General features: G+C 30.3%; 1 long non-coding RNA gene across 1 annotated transcript; it reads right to left on the bottom strand.

Annotated features, from left to right (window-relative positions):
* Window positions 1-4,101: 4,101 nt before the first annotated feature.
* Window positions 4,102-5,183, bottom strand: LOC138347211 (uncharacterized). The gene is made up of 2 exons (XR_011219970.1): window positions 4,838-5,183; window positions 4,102-4,755 (listed from the first exon to the last, which is right to left on the bottom strand). It is a non-coding gene; the product is annotated as an uncharacterized lncRNA (long non-coding RNA).
* Window positions 5,184-14,571: the final 9,388 nt, after the last annotated feature.

The following is a 14,571-nucleotide window of genomic DNA, read 5'->3' as shown; positions in this document are numbered from 1 at the left end:
TGGGATTGCGTAACCTGTGACGGGCCGTCGTGACTGCGACGGTCCGTCACTCAGGTCGTCGTGAGGGCCAGGACTTTATTTTCACCAAGGACACTGTGACGGTCCGTCACACCTGTGACGGTCCGTCCTGCAAGTCCGTTACGAAGTTCAGAGAGTCGATTTTCAGTACCCAATTTCAGAATTCCTAAGTATATTGAAACGAGACATCTGTGACGGACCGTCGTGCCTGTGACGGTCCGTCGTGGGTTCCGTTGTTTCAGCCAATTTTTCCAGAAATAAAATCTGCTGCTCAAAACGACTAAACAGGTCGTTACACTATGATGTCGTTTAATCCTAGCTAGCTCCTTATAATTAGTGGCTACAACGAATTAAAGAAGTAATATAGCGTTTACTATGATTGATTTGGAGATTTAATTATTTGTCATAGCCGTAAGCATGCACTTTGAATGTTGTTATTTCTGTGTTGGAAGAGAACCTGTAGGAATTCATAAAACCGACACCAATTGATATTAGTTGTCTCAAAAGAAATAGCAACAAGATTGTTGTTATTTAAATCTTTTCATGATATGTTTAAATCTTTTTAATCAATCCAAACATAGATATTTTAATTAACATAGTGTGCCAGCACTTGTCTAATATTTCATTTAATTATATTATGCACAAAACAGAAGGAACCAAAGTTTTTAAAAATATATAATAAGTTGTAATATGACAATTGTTGATGTTCTTGGGCAGTATGAATTTTTTCCCTTCTCACATTAGAGATGTTCCTGTTATGGAAGCACAAGATGTAATTTCCAGTAATTTCATTAAGCTCTCGATGAATGGAGAAGCTATTGATCTTGAGAAGAAGAGATATATTCTCCGAGGAAGAATACTGTCAAACTCAGAGAAAACAAGCATTTCAAAACATCCATCAAAATTTGTGAAGCCAGAAATATGATGAGGTGATCCGGTTTCTAACGATGGTCTGATAAGAAAAGCATACGCGGACAAAATGAAAGTAAAGAGATTAATCGAATACGCACTGCACATATGGTAACAGATGATTTGATTTTGAGTTCGATGAGAGCAAATGACTTCTAAAGAGCAAATTTAGAAAGTAGGCTTCCAATAAATCAGCAAAAAATAAACATCATAATATAGAGACACTAAATGAACTCACTTGTGTTTAAGCTCTTGGCACATGATATGTTTAAGAAATCCTCAATGCAACAAGTAACAAGTATTGTTGATGAAATATTGGTCATGATCACTTTCTCAAGTCAAGCAGTAATAGAATTTTCTCTTCATTCCATCAACTTCCTGTTAAGTGGTTTCTTAAGAGATCAAATTACCAAACAACTTATTGAATATCTAACGATATCTTCATGTTTCATATTGAGTGAAACTGTACCTTTTGACGGGGGGGCAATGTAATCATCAGTATGATCTGTCTCCTTATCTGAAATTGTGGGTATCAAAGTTGAAATCCTTGTTGACTTGATCAGGAACACTCAGCAGAAAAAGTAATTTTTTTCATATTCTTTGTTGAGACTGTCACGCCATCAAAGATGCTTGTCATTAACCTGCACGCTTCTCCTTATCTCTGGTTATTTTCATAGCATGGTTTTCTAACTTAGATGCTCGGTGCTTTTGCAGGAGGGAGTTTTGGATCATATTCTTATTCAAAGTACAAATATTCATCTATTTATGATTGATTTTTGGCGATCAGAGAAGAAAGGATCCCTTTAAAGTAGGTCCTGCTTAATTATTAGTGTGTATGAACTAATAAACAAATATTATCAAAATCAATTAACCACATCTTAGATGTGCCAATACAACTCAGGAAAGGCCTTATACACCCTCAAATCTATATATAAATATAAATGAGGAGGGTCGTTCAATAAAAAAAAATATATATATAAATGAAGATCATAGAGGAGGTGATGTGGCACCTCTCTATGACGTCCATTCATTTTTTCTTATTTTTCTTTTTTTACTTGATATTTTTTCTTTATTTTTTTAATTATTTTTTAATAAATTTATACCTCTTTAATTATATAAATTCTATTTTTAAATTAGTATTAATAATATTCATAATCCTCAAACCTTTCATATTCATAACCTCTTAAATCTTTCATATTCATAACTTCTAATTATTTAATGTGAAAGGTTACATTAACACTATAAAATTACACTAAAATTGTGTGTTATTTGTAGTCATCTTTGGGTAGAGAATTAGTGGAAGGAATGTTACAATATTTGTAAGCTTTGAGGTGCATTTTTTTTTTAAATATTATTTCATATATTACTTTTAATTAGCAAGTAAGGCTAATATGTCATCATATTTTTATTTCTTCTAGATAAATTATTTTGTTTTGTTATCTTTGAGATTTATTTTATGACTAATAATGTATTTGTTATTATTTTTCTTGACTCTTGTATATAGGATGAAATGATAACATCAAGCAATGAAGATTAATGGATTTTGAGTTATATGTATTGATTATTTGTCCAAAATGATTATGTAGCAGAATTTATGATTTAATGTAATTTTTTCTTATCCTTTATGAGATGTAATATTTTAATTTGTTAACTTTGAGATTCATTTTAGGACTAATAATTTATTTGTTATTATTTTTTTTGACTCTTATATATAGGATGAAATGAAAACATTAAGAGATGGAGATTAATGGATTTTGAGCTATATAGTGATTATTCTTTGTCTTTTAGGTCCTTAAGAAGTAATGTTTCTATTATATTATTTCTTTTTGAATTATTTATGTTTTGTCAAAAATGATTATATGTGTTTAAAAGTAATTTTCTCCTTATTCTTTATCTTTTTTTTTTTATTTTGGTAGATAAATTTTTCACTTGTTTAATCAGATTTGCCAATTATAGAAGATATATCTATAATGAAAATGGTTAGACATTCTTGCATAATTTGAGTTTACAAGGAAAAATAATTTGATATGTCTAATATAATTACAACTTTTTCTTTGTTGAATCATATATTAATATTATTTGTTTATGTTCATGAAATGATTTATAGATAATTTAACTATATATAATGATAACACTCTTCAAAATAATTATTTGTTTAGGTAAATTCATTTCTCACTTTTTTTATTGATGATATTAGTTTATTGTGTTTGTGACTTATAATATTTTAAAACATAGAAGTAGAAATCGATATGCTACTTAAAAAAATATGTGAACATATACTTTCATAATCCGGTGAAACAATTTTTATTAACAAAAATGACAAATCATAAAAATGTAAAGTTAATTTATTATTTTTAAAATACACATGGTTTTATCAAAAATAAATTATTTATTAATATGTAAAATTACAATTCTTAAATTTTTCATTTTTGTTGTTTTTCTTAGAATATTTCAAGTTGTTTATTAATAAGTCTTTATATTTTCATGTTTGTTATTTTTCCGGAGTTCTAAAGTTATTTCAAAACTATGATTAATTTATAATTTTTAAAAAAATTAGTTGCTTTCCTACCTATCTATTTACTTATAATAAAATATTTGTCTCAATAACTCTAATTTGTTTGTTTTTCATTTTCTATAATTAATGTACTTTATTAGTGTAATAATGTACAAATATTACTCTTATTATGTTACAAAAGTTCAAAGTCATATTACCTCTTAATTAATGTGACTTTTTATTTTTAGGAATTTATTATGTTAAATGTAATATTTATTTAAAATGTGAAAAATATTTTTTAATATTTTGTGTTTAGGCCAAATAAAATTAAAAGAAATAGGAATTCTGTATGTGTCATTTTTTTGAATCTTTTTTTCGTAGTTAATTCTCTCTTTTGTTCTCTCTTATGTTATTTTTAAATTTTATATTTTGTTCCAATATAAGTTATAGACATTATAAAGTAGTACAAATTCTGGGAAGAACCAAAATTCCAGATTCAATATGGGACGATTAAATATTTTTTCATTCATTCCCATCCAATCAAAAAAGACTTTTTTCGATTATTTTTGAGTTTTTTCTTATGCGTTTCCACGCCCCTTTGAGACCCCGAAAAATGGACAAATTCCTTTTCTTAGGAACACATACAAGATTCGTCACTACAAAAAGGATAATGGTAACCCTACCATTAACTACTTCATTTATGAATTTCATAGTAATACGCGATACATAGACTCCTGGAACCATGACATATTTGCTTACTTAAACATAATTTCTTTCCACGAAAAGAAGAGAAATGATTCATTACACAAAATAAAAAGCTTTTTTTACGAGGTACAAATAGAAATTCCTCTTTATTTGATTTGTTACGAAATCGACCATAGATCAATTCCCTTTTTATTTGGGAGTATTGACTACACCCCAATCCTGAGCTTCATGTTACTCTTTCCAAGTGACATGTCAGGTCCAGGGCATCCCAATTGGATTGACTGGGAACTGCAGAAAAAAAATAGCAAAATCCGATCCAATTTATCGTAATCGATTAGTTAACATGTTGGTTAACCGTATTCATTATTTGATTAGATCATCGAATCTTTTATTTCTCTTGAGATTTCTTCAATGTTCAGTTCTCATATCTGAAAGAGGTTGACAATAAGTTCTTTCAAAATTGACTATTTGCCCCTCTGTTAGAGGTGTTCCAAAAATGTCTGCGATCGAGTAAATAGCTCTACGAACGAATGGATCGGATCGACTTGGAAAACACTTCCTCGAGATCTCACTTATCAGATTCCATTGTGGAAGACACAATTTTTTCTGAAGAATTCGCCATGATATACCTGATCCATGCATAATATCAGGAAAAATGGATACAAATTTTTGACTATATACGGATAGATAGATCGATCGGTGGATTCGCACCTGAGATCTTTCTACAGATAGTGGGGGTATCCACCCCTATAGCCATGTTCTATTCGGAGGAATAAAATAAAAATAGTCTTTCGGAGAGATGGCTGAGTGGTTGATTTATTTTGTCCTTTCCATTCACTCGGATTTCTTCCGTTTCATCGATTTTGTCCGGATCCCACCCTTCTTCCGAAAAAAGGGAAGGAGAAGGATAAGGATCTTCTTCAGTGGATCCCTCTTGTTCCTGTTTGTCCCAAAAATAATTGGATATCTAAACCTAAGTATAATGATGATGATGATGATGATGATGATGATAATAATAATAATAATAATAATAATAATAATAATAATAATAATAATAATAATAAGTATGAAATTTAACTAATTAAGATTTTTAAACTTTTCTTTATTTAAAATTTAATTATTAAAAAGTCATTAATACAAATATTAAATTAATCTAATATTGTACAATAAAAATAATTAAAACATGTGATGATTGGGTCATGAGGAGGACAAGTAATAGTAATTGTGGATAATGATTTATAATAGTGTTGGCTAACTATATAGTCATGAATACTAACTATTAATAATAATTCGAGTTATACATTGCCGAAAAATTATACTAAGAATATAATTTATAAAATTACAAATAAGCATAAAAGAACGATTAGATGTAAAGTTTACATAAATATATATAAATTATACTAAGAAAATCTCAAATAAAAAAGAAAAAATGATCACAAGTTTACATTTAAGTAGTTCTAATATCACCCAATTCTTATTACCTTCCCTTTTTCTCTATAAAATTTATTTTTAATATTTAACTTTTCGAAGTTCACATATATTGATTTCTTAATAAATTTCATATTTAATCTAAATATTTTTTATAGTTTCTCTTCTATAAAATTATGTGATTAAAAAAAATTCTTTTTATTAAAGTAATTATTGATATCAATATGTAATTTTATTTTAATCTTTTTCATAACCGCGCGAAGCGCGGCTAAGTACACTAGTGCAAACTATATAGCTCAGAAATCTACTAGTGCAAATTATAGCACAAAAGTCCATAAATCCATCTACATTGTCTAGAATTGATTGATCTACCACCACCCCCTACATGTCCTTTTGCAAAATCAACACTTCCAAAAGACAGTTATGATATCACCACACTGTACATGAGCTATCAAAGCTTGAACAGAAACTCTACCATTTCGCCCCAAGTCTAATTAAAACTAGTCCTTCCACTATGAAGCTATCAAAGCTGTTGCAATTTTTGGAACATTGAAACTTAAGCCACGTTGTGTTAACCAAGCATTATAACTAGAAACAGGGGAAGTGTAGGCATGAATTTGGCCACCAGAATTTCTAAATGAAATCAAACATTGTGAATCTATTGATTCATGGAAAAGGAAACAATTAATCACATAATGAACCAATATAGTCACTATATCTGTTGATCACAAGTCACAACCAAACATATTTGAAGCTAGGACTAAGCATTTCAACTTGGTAAGAAGTAGGCTACTAATAACAAATTTTGGGAAAAATAACGTCAAAAGTTTTGGCAATGACAATAGGATTTATGTCAAACAAATGGATTAACTTGTTTTATATAGATGAAGTAAAGATAACAGGGAAGCTAGAACAACATGTCAAAAATATTTAAACCAAAATGTAAGTTAGAACTGTTCTAGACATACAAAAATGAACAAAACACCTTCATGAATCTATAGCGTGTGTAAGACATACAAGGCAGTGATACAATGAAGTTATCAAAATTATACACACACCATTCAATGAAACAAGACTTAGGCAAACCAGATTCCTTTGTATTCATAACAAAAACAATAAACCAACTTATCAACAGCACAACAATAACCAATATCTAAGAAAGAAATATGTGTGTTAGAAGGGAAAATTACACCAAGACGAATGAAACTAGAACATCCGATCAAGGAATCTCAAACATAAGCAAAAAAAATTATATCAATTATCAAAGAAGTAGACCTTATAACACAGAATGTATCATTTTCTACAAAAGCCATATGGGAAATAACAATCAATGAAAAATAGCTAGAATTGAGCATGATACCCAGAAGATAAAACAAAGAAGAAAAATCAAGGATTATAATGTAGTGAAATTGTTACATATACAGAGCATAATAGAACACCTAAATCTTCTTCAGAACTGAATCAAATGAAAACATGACACCTAAACATAAATCAACAAAAATTGAACTTAACAGGGGGGGAGAAGCATAAAAATTAGGAGAATTTGTAACCACCAAAATGTTCAACCAAACAGAGCACAATACCACATTTCATAAAAGCTTCAAAATTGACTGAAACATACAATCGAAGTAAAAGACCATCAAATAGACCGGAATGTGAGATACAAACCCTAGAATTTTTTATTCCCTAACTGATACTCAACAACGAGAGGAACAAAGAGAAGGAGATCAGACGCTTCAGATCGGAGAGATTTTGCCGAGCCATAATTAAAAACAAAATAATGGACACAGAGAGATGCCACCAAAAAGGTGGTGTTTACCCAATAATGTTTAATTGCCTCATAAAATATTAATTAGCCATAATTATGGTAATGCCCCTAAATAATTGTCTCTAAAAGTTATTTATGATATGCTAACGAAAAAAGAACGATAAGATTGACACTAAGTACTAATTATTAAATTATTTTGATGGTTCATCTGGAAATCATTATGTATTCTCATGTTCAACTATATATACATTTTTATTAATCAAAAATTGTTTGCAAGAACAGATAGCTTAGTAGTCTCATTTTGTTAACTTAGCCCACAAGATATCAAATGAGAGATACTTGAATCCACCGAGTTTGTTAAATTTCAAGTTCAGGTGAGGGACATATGTCTGTTTGAAGTCAGTCTGTCCAATTAAGGAAATTTATCCAAACTAATGAGGGTACCTTATCAGCTTTAAATATTTTTAGTAATATTTTAGGGTTCTAAACTGATTTGGGTCACTTTTCACAATCCTTAAATACGCTTAGAATTTTGAGAGAAGAAAAGAGGAGAGCGTTAAGATTCTTGATATTTGTCGAGGAATTTCGCCAAGGATTTGATCACTAAGAGGTATATAAGTTCTCATAGTGTTGGGTTCGTTCACCCATACACCAGTCATGTAATTTTATCCGTAATTTCGTTCTTGAGGTTGAATGATTTGAGTTATTGATGAGTTTTCTTGAAGTTTCATTATCTAATAGGTTATGATGAGCTCTTAAGATAAATGTGATGAGTTTGAAGGTTGTTTTTAGTAGATTTTTGTATACTTATGTTGGGTATTCAAATATAAGTGGGTTTGGAAAAAATCATTCGATTCTAAGTGAATTAGGGCAAAAAATTGTAAGAAAAAAATTGTCAAAACGTTTTGGGGAGGGGCTAGGGCGACGGGCCCCAGATAGGCCAAGAGGGTAGCGGCAGCATGCCTGCATTGCGCCACAAACCAGCCCCAGTAAGTGGATGCTAGCGCGACGTGTCAGGGATGCGTTGAGTGTCAACCCACTTTTCTTTTTGTCCTTGGATCAGTACTTGTTCCTTTAAGTTGAACTCTCATTCCTTTCTTAATCCTAGCGATCTAAGTTATATTTAATCATCACGAAATCATTCATATCATGAATCGTAACTCTTGAATTCATAATTTAAATTTAAGAAAAGATTAAGGATCGAGTTTGAGAGAGTCGATTGAGTTACTTCGAGAAGTCTTTTACAAACTTTTAAAACTTATTTTTTAAGACTTGAGTACTTGAGAATGAGAACGAGAAAAGTTGAGTAGTTTCTTTTTTTTAAACATTTTTATTCTTATCATTTCTAAATTTTCATTTATAAATTCTTTCGACATGTATTTAAATCTACGATGATAATTGATATTATTGTTTTCAAAATATTAAATAAGACGATTTTACATGAATTGTCATATATATATTTTCAAGTTACACTCATAATATCATGTTGGTGGTACTTATAACGTATTAAATTAATATAATTGATATTAAAAATAATATATTAATTATATATATAAAATTAATTTAAAAGTTTTTAATACTAAAGTCAAACATTATTTGTCATTGTTAAATTATACATATTTCCTAAAGAATAAAATTTTACACATATTTAGAAAGACTAAAGATATCTAAAAATTCATAAAATAAAGAAGAAACTTATAGTAAATCAAAGGAGTGGAAGATGATCCATTGTTTTCATCTTTTGATTTTTTTGTTGCATCGAAAATAATTTATTTTTATGTGGTATAATATTAACTTGATAATTTATTTTATGTGGAATATATTAATTTTATTATAGTATTTTTTATTTAATTAGTCACTCAAATTCAATATTTTATACATTCTTATTTTCTGAAATTGTATTAGGTTAAATGAAAATTATTTTATTTTGCAAGATTAAACGAAAAATGAGCATGTTAAAGAGGTTGTAACATTCTTTGTAAATTATATTTAGATTTAAGCGAAAAGTAGAAACTATATTTTTAATACAACAATTTAGATTGATCTATGAATTTATAATTTAATTAATTAGCACAAATATCAATTGAACACATGTTACATATGCTATTAGTCTTCATTCTACTAGAAGAAGGAGAAGTTGTTAGAAAAATGTTAGTGTCTTCAAAAACATACAGTCATTATCCGTTAGTTAGGATAAAAATTTGTTAGCATTAGATGTATATATAAAATTAAAAACATTATATATGATTATGCATGCACTTTTGTTACTGAATAATAATTCGTATTAATTATTTTTTAAAATTTAAAATTATTATATTTTAAAATATCCGCGCAACGCACAAATATGTGTATATATATATATATATATATATATAAAGGAGAAACATAAAGAAGATGATGTGACACCTCTCTATGACCTCCATTACTAATTGTCTTTGTTTCTCTCCTTTTTGGCTTTATTTTAGAATTTAAATAAATTATTTTATTGTAAAAGTAAATATATTTTTTCATTACAAATAACTATTTTATTTAAGGAGGAAAATTTACACCAAACACTCTTCACAATCCAAATTTTAATGAGTAATTATCCTTAACTCAAACCTCTTTAAATTATTACTCTTAAAAAAATATTTTTCTTTTCTCTTCTTCCTTCTTCTAATGATAAATTATAAAATGATAATACTTTTTGATATTTTAAGTATATTTTTCTTTATTATTAAATTATACATCAATATATATTTATATAGATTTCAAAGCTAGAAATAGATTGTAACACCCCAGAAAAACTATCGAACTAAGACTCGAACATTCTTCGTAGTTAGTGAGTTTTTACCAAGTAATTTATATTTTTCTAAGTGTTAAGGTCACTAAATGTATCACCTTGTGTTCCAAAAAGAGATAGACAGAATTCGTTGAAGTCATTCCAAGCTCCGAAGCTCTTCTAAGTTTTGGGTGAACTTTAAACAATCATAACTCATGGTACATGATGAGTTAGATGGGCTACAAGATTGTTAATGTAAAGTCTTTGAATCATATTTCCAATGCCACCGAGTTTGCTAAGTTTCGATGTTGGATGAGTGAGATATGTTTGTTTGAAGTCAGGTTGTCTAGTTAAGGAATGTTACTCGAAAATAGTGAGGGGTAGTTTGATTTTTTCCTTACCAAATCAGATTGAATTCGTTTTTAGTAAAGTTTTAGGGGTCTAATCTGATTAGATTCAGTTTTATAATCCTAACATATGCTTAGGGTTTTAATTGAGAGCTCAAGAAGAGAAAAAAGGAGAAAGGAGGAAAAGATCAAGATGTTCTTCAAAAATCTTGAGTTTTCTAGAGGATTTTCGCCATGAGTGCAATACCCAAGTGATACGTAAGCTTCCATAGTGTGTGGTTTGTTCACCCACACGTCAATCATGTTAATTTCAACATTAAATTCGTTCTAAAAAGTTAAAAGTTTGGTGTTCTTTACATGTGTTCTTGAATTGGGAAATTGAGGAGTTATAGAGATTATTGCGTCAATAATAGAGTTGTTTTGAGTTAGAATATAGTGTACATGTTCTGGGTATCTTAATCTTAAGAGGAGTTGAGAAAAAGAATTGAATTTAAGCAATTGGGGTTAGAAAACAAAGAAGGAACAAGTCGAGCAAATTTGGGTACCAGGTCACGGAGCTGTTCCTTAGGATTGAAAATTTTTTCTCCACATCGCGGAAAGGTCATCGACCCTTCTGCCTTAAAATTTATTTCGCGACCAAATTTAAAATTCATCTTTGCATCGTGGACTTGCTTCTAGACAATGATTTCTTGTTCTTTTCTCACGTTTAACTATCTAAAAAGAATTCTAAACATCACAAGATCTTTCCTATAACCAATCACATCCTTGAATTCATAAATCAAATTCAAGGTAGAGTTGAGAGTCAAGTCTTGAGAGTTCTTTCGAACATTTAGAAAAATTCCCTTTGAGTCTTTTTGTGGAGTATTCTATAAATTCTAATAACTTGTTTCAAGACTTGAGCAAGTGAATATGAGAGTGAGGAGAATGTATTCATAAGTCTACTTTGTCATCATAAGACTCTTCATATCATGAACCATAACTCTTGAATTCATCATTCACATTCAAGAGAGAGCTAGGAGTAGAGTTCAAGAAAGTCTTTGAGTTCAATTGTGAATCCTTTCAGATCAACTATTTATTCGAGCTACGTTTTGAGGATGTAAGTATGAGAACGAGAAGAGTTGTATACATGAGTTCCAAATCATTATGTAGACCTTGAGTCGAGACGTTCATGCTTATTATTCTGCATGAACTCTATAAATTGAGTATCTTTGAGAGGAGTAGTATCTTCAAGTTCTAAGTCTTGAGTATAGAGTTCATAATCCTTTTGAGATTATATTTCTAATCATGGGAATACTACATGTTACCCATGAATCCATTGAGTTAAGTTGTTCATGCCCATAACTCCACATGAACCTTATAAGTCGAGCAGTCTTGAGATGAGAAGTATGTTTGAATTAATGAGTTAAGTAGTTCATGCTCATAATTCTGCATGAACCCTCTGAGTTGAGCATTCTTGATATGAGCAGTATAAAGCTCTTGAGCTCCAAGTATTGAATTCTATCCATGGTTATTGAAAATCTTGAATTGAGTCGTTCATGCCCATAATTCTGTATGAACCATATTTGAAGAAGTCTTTTACAAACTATTTATATTTGTTTTAAGACTTGAGTTTTCAGCTGAGTAAAGAGTAAATAGTGAAGTTCATTTCTTCAAAAAAATGTATGGGGACTATGTATTCTCAAAAATTAAAATGTTTTCACATTTAAACAAGAAAGGAAACTGAGATTTACAAAAGAGTCTTTAAGCTATTTTCAGTAAAGAGTAAATGCTTTCACAATTAAGCAAGAGAGGAACAGTGATTTCCAAGAGAGCCTTCAGATCATGACAAAGACAAAGTAATGTGCTACCTTCTATAACTTAGGATACTATTTATCTATTTCCGCTTTTTTGAGTTTTTAGCTTTATTATTTTTATTAATTAAACTTATTTAATAGTTAATAAATTTATCATATTATTGCATCTAATTATATCTCATGAGTTACAAAATAATCTATACCTATTTGTATTCTCTAGTAAAGTAACTTGTCTCATCAACTTCTCTCCCTCATTTACCAATCTATAAATAACACTTAAATGTAGAGATGCTAGATGCTTATTTCTATTTTCTCCCATTTCTTTTTTACTTAGTTAAAAGAATTTGTTGGCTTTTAATGATATCATTGTCTTTTAATTCTTCATGAAAGTATTCATTACCCCCTTGAACTTGAAGCTTTTTATTCGGTGTACACTTAAACTTTATTTTGTTTGAATTACCCCTCCGAACTTGTTTATTCATCCAACGCGTGCACCTTTTCTGTCCACCTGGCGTAGAAATTGAAATCACACTCTACTAGGTGCGTGAGGGAGTGATTTTTTGCCACGTCATAAAGCTACAACAGTAAAAAAAATGTAAAATCTCTATTTTTTTAATATTGACCTGCCGCAGACGACATCACCGTCGTCGTCGTAATCATGATCGAAGCCCAAGGGCTAGTTCTTCGAGTAGTAGATTTGTTTCTCATCATTGATAATGGATAAGGATTTCGATTCAGTTGATTGAGCAAGGTGAGAGGAGATGGAGTGTTATGTGAGCTGGAAGAAACCGTGTTGGTTTGCAGCGGAGAGGAGGTTAGAGTGAAGAATTGATTTTGCATTGAAAAGAGAGATGAGAAGAGGAGATACGGTGGTTGGTGGTGGAGATTGACGACGACCGGAAAAGGAGTTGGAATATGATATTTATTTTTTGCCATTTTAATTTATCTAGGTGGCTATTATTTATCCAGGTGAAAATCCACATCATCACTATTTTTGCCAGCTGACGCGCGTGTGTAATCACACTAGGAGCATTAGACAAACAGGTGTACGCGATAGTGGAATAAACAAGTTTGATGGGGTAATTAAAACAGAATATAGTTTAAGTGTACACCAAATAAAAAGCTTCAAGTTCAGGGGGGTGATGAATACTTTAGCCTTTAATTTTTGTTGGTTTTCTTTTCTATTTATATCTATGTTAATCAACTAAATTTTGTGTGATGATTTTTAGTAACACTTAGGGGTGTGCATTGGTCGGTTCGGTTCGATTTTACATATAATCGGTTCGATTTAACGATTTTTGGTTTTAAAATATGCTAACCCAACAACAAACCAATAAGAATTTTTTTATTGGTTTATCGGTTTTTGATGTTATCGGTTCGGTTTCGGTTAACCCAATAAGAAAATATCGATCAAATAATATATAATAGTACGTATGTTATAATTACATGTTACCAACTTACCGCCAAAACATAATAGAAAACTTTGAATGTTGATCAAATTACTAACATTCACAAACTTGCAGAAGATATTGCCTACAATTACGAACTAGATTTAAAGCTAAAATAAAATATTTTAATGACACAATCTTGAACAGTTGTTTGATCCACCAGATAATCAACAAAGTTTTCACCAATTTCCGAACAAAAAAATCACATAGCCTGAAAAGCTAATATTGAATCTATTTATGTATTAAATTATGTATATTTAATATTGAGGAAGGGTAAAGTAGTAAATAACTATCGTCTTATTGGGTTATCGGTTTACCCAATAACCCAATAGGAAAAACCGAAACTGACCCAATAACCCAATAATTATTTTTTCTAAACCCATTAAAAACCCAATAACCCAAAAACAATAACCCAAGAATATTTTATTGGTTCGATTTATTGGTCGTTTCGATTTTTGCTGTAACGACCCGTTTAGTCGTTTTGAGCAGCAGACTTTATTTCTGGAAAAACTGGCAGAAGCGACGGACCCCACGACGGACCGTCATGGGCACGACGGACCGTCGCAGGGTCTCGTTTCAAAACACTTAGAAAATCTGAAATTGGGTACTAAAAATCGACTCTCTGAACTTTGTGACGGAATGGCAGGACGGACCGTCACAGACCCTTGGTGGAAATTTGGGTCTCTGAACTCTACGACGACCTGCAGGACGGACCGTCGCAGGCACGACGGCCCGTCACAGGTTGCGCAATCCCAGTCTGGTCGGATTTCTTGATACGTTTTAAGGGACGTTTTTGACTATTCTTGCTTAATTATAAAGTTAGAGGGTTAAGGATTATAAGTCTAATTACTTGGGGAATAAAAGAGTTAACCTTAAGTTAATTAGTGGGGTATTATTGCC

Source organism: Solanum lycopersicum, chromosome 3 (genome assembly GCF_036512215.1).
Source record: "Solanum lycopersicum chromosome 3, SLM_r2.1".
In the NCBI taxonomy this organism is placed as follows: Eukaryota; Viridiplantae; Streptophyta; class Magnoliopsida; order Solanales; family Solanaceae; genus Solanum; species Solanum lycopersicum.
Note: the sequence above shows the minus strand (reverse complement) of the source record. Positions and strands in the feature narration are given on the sequence as shown.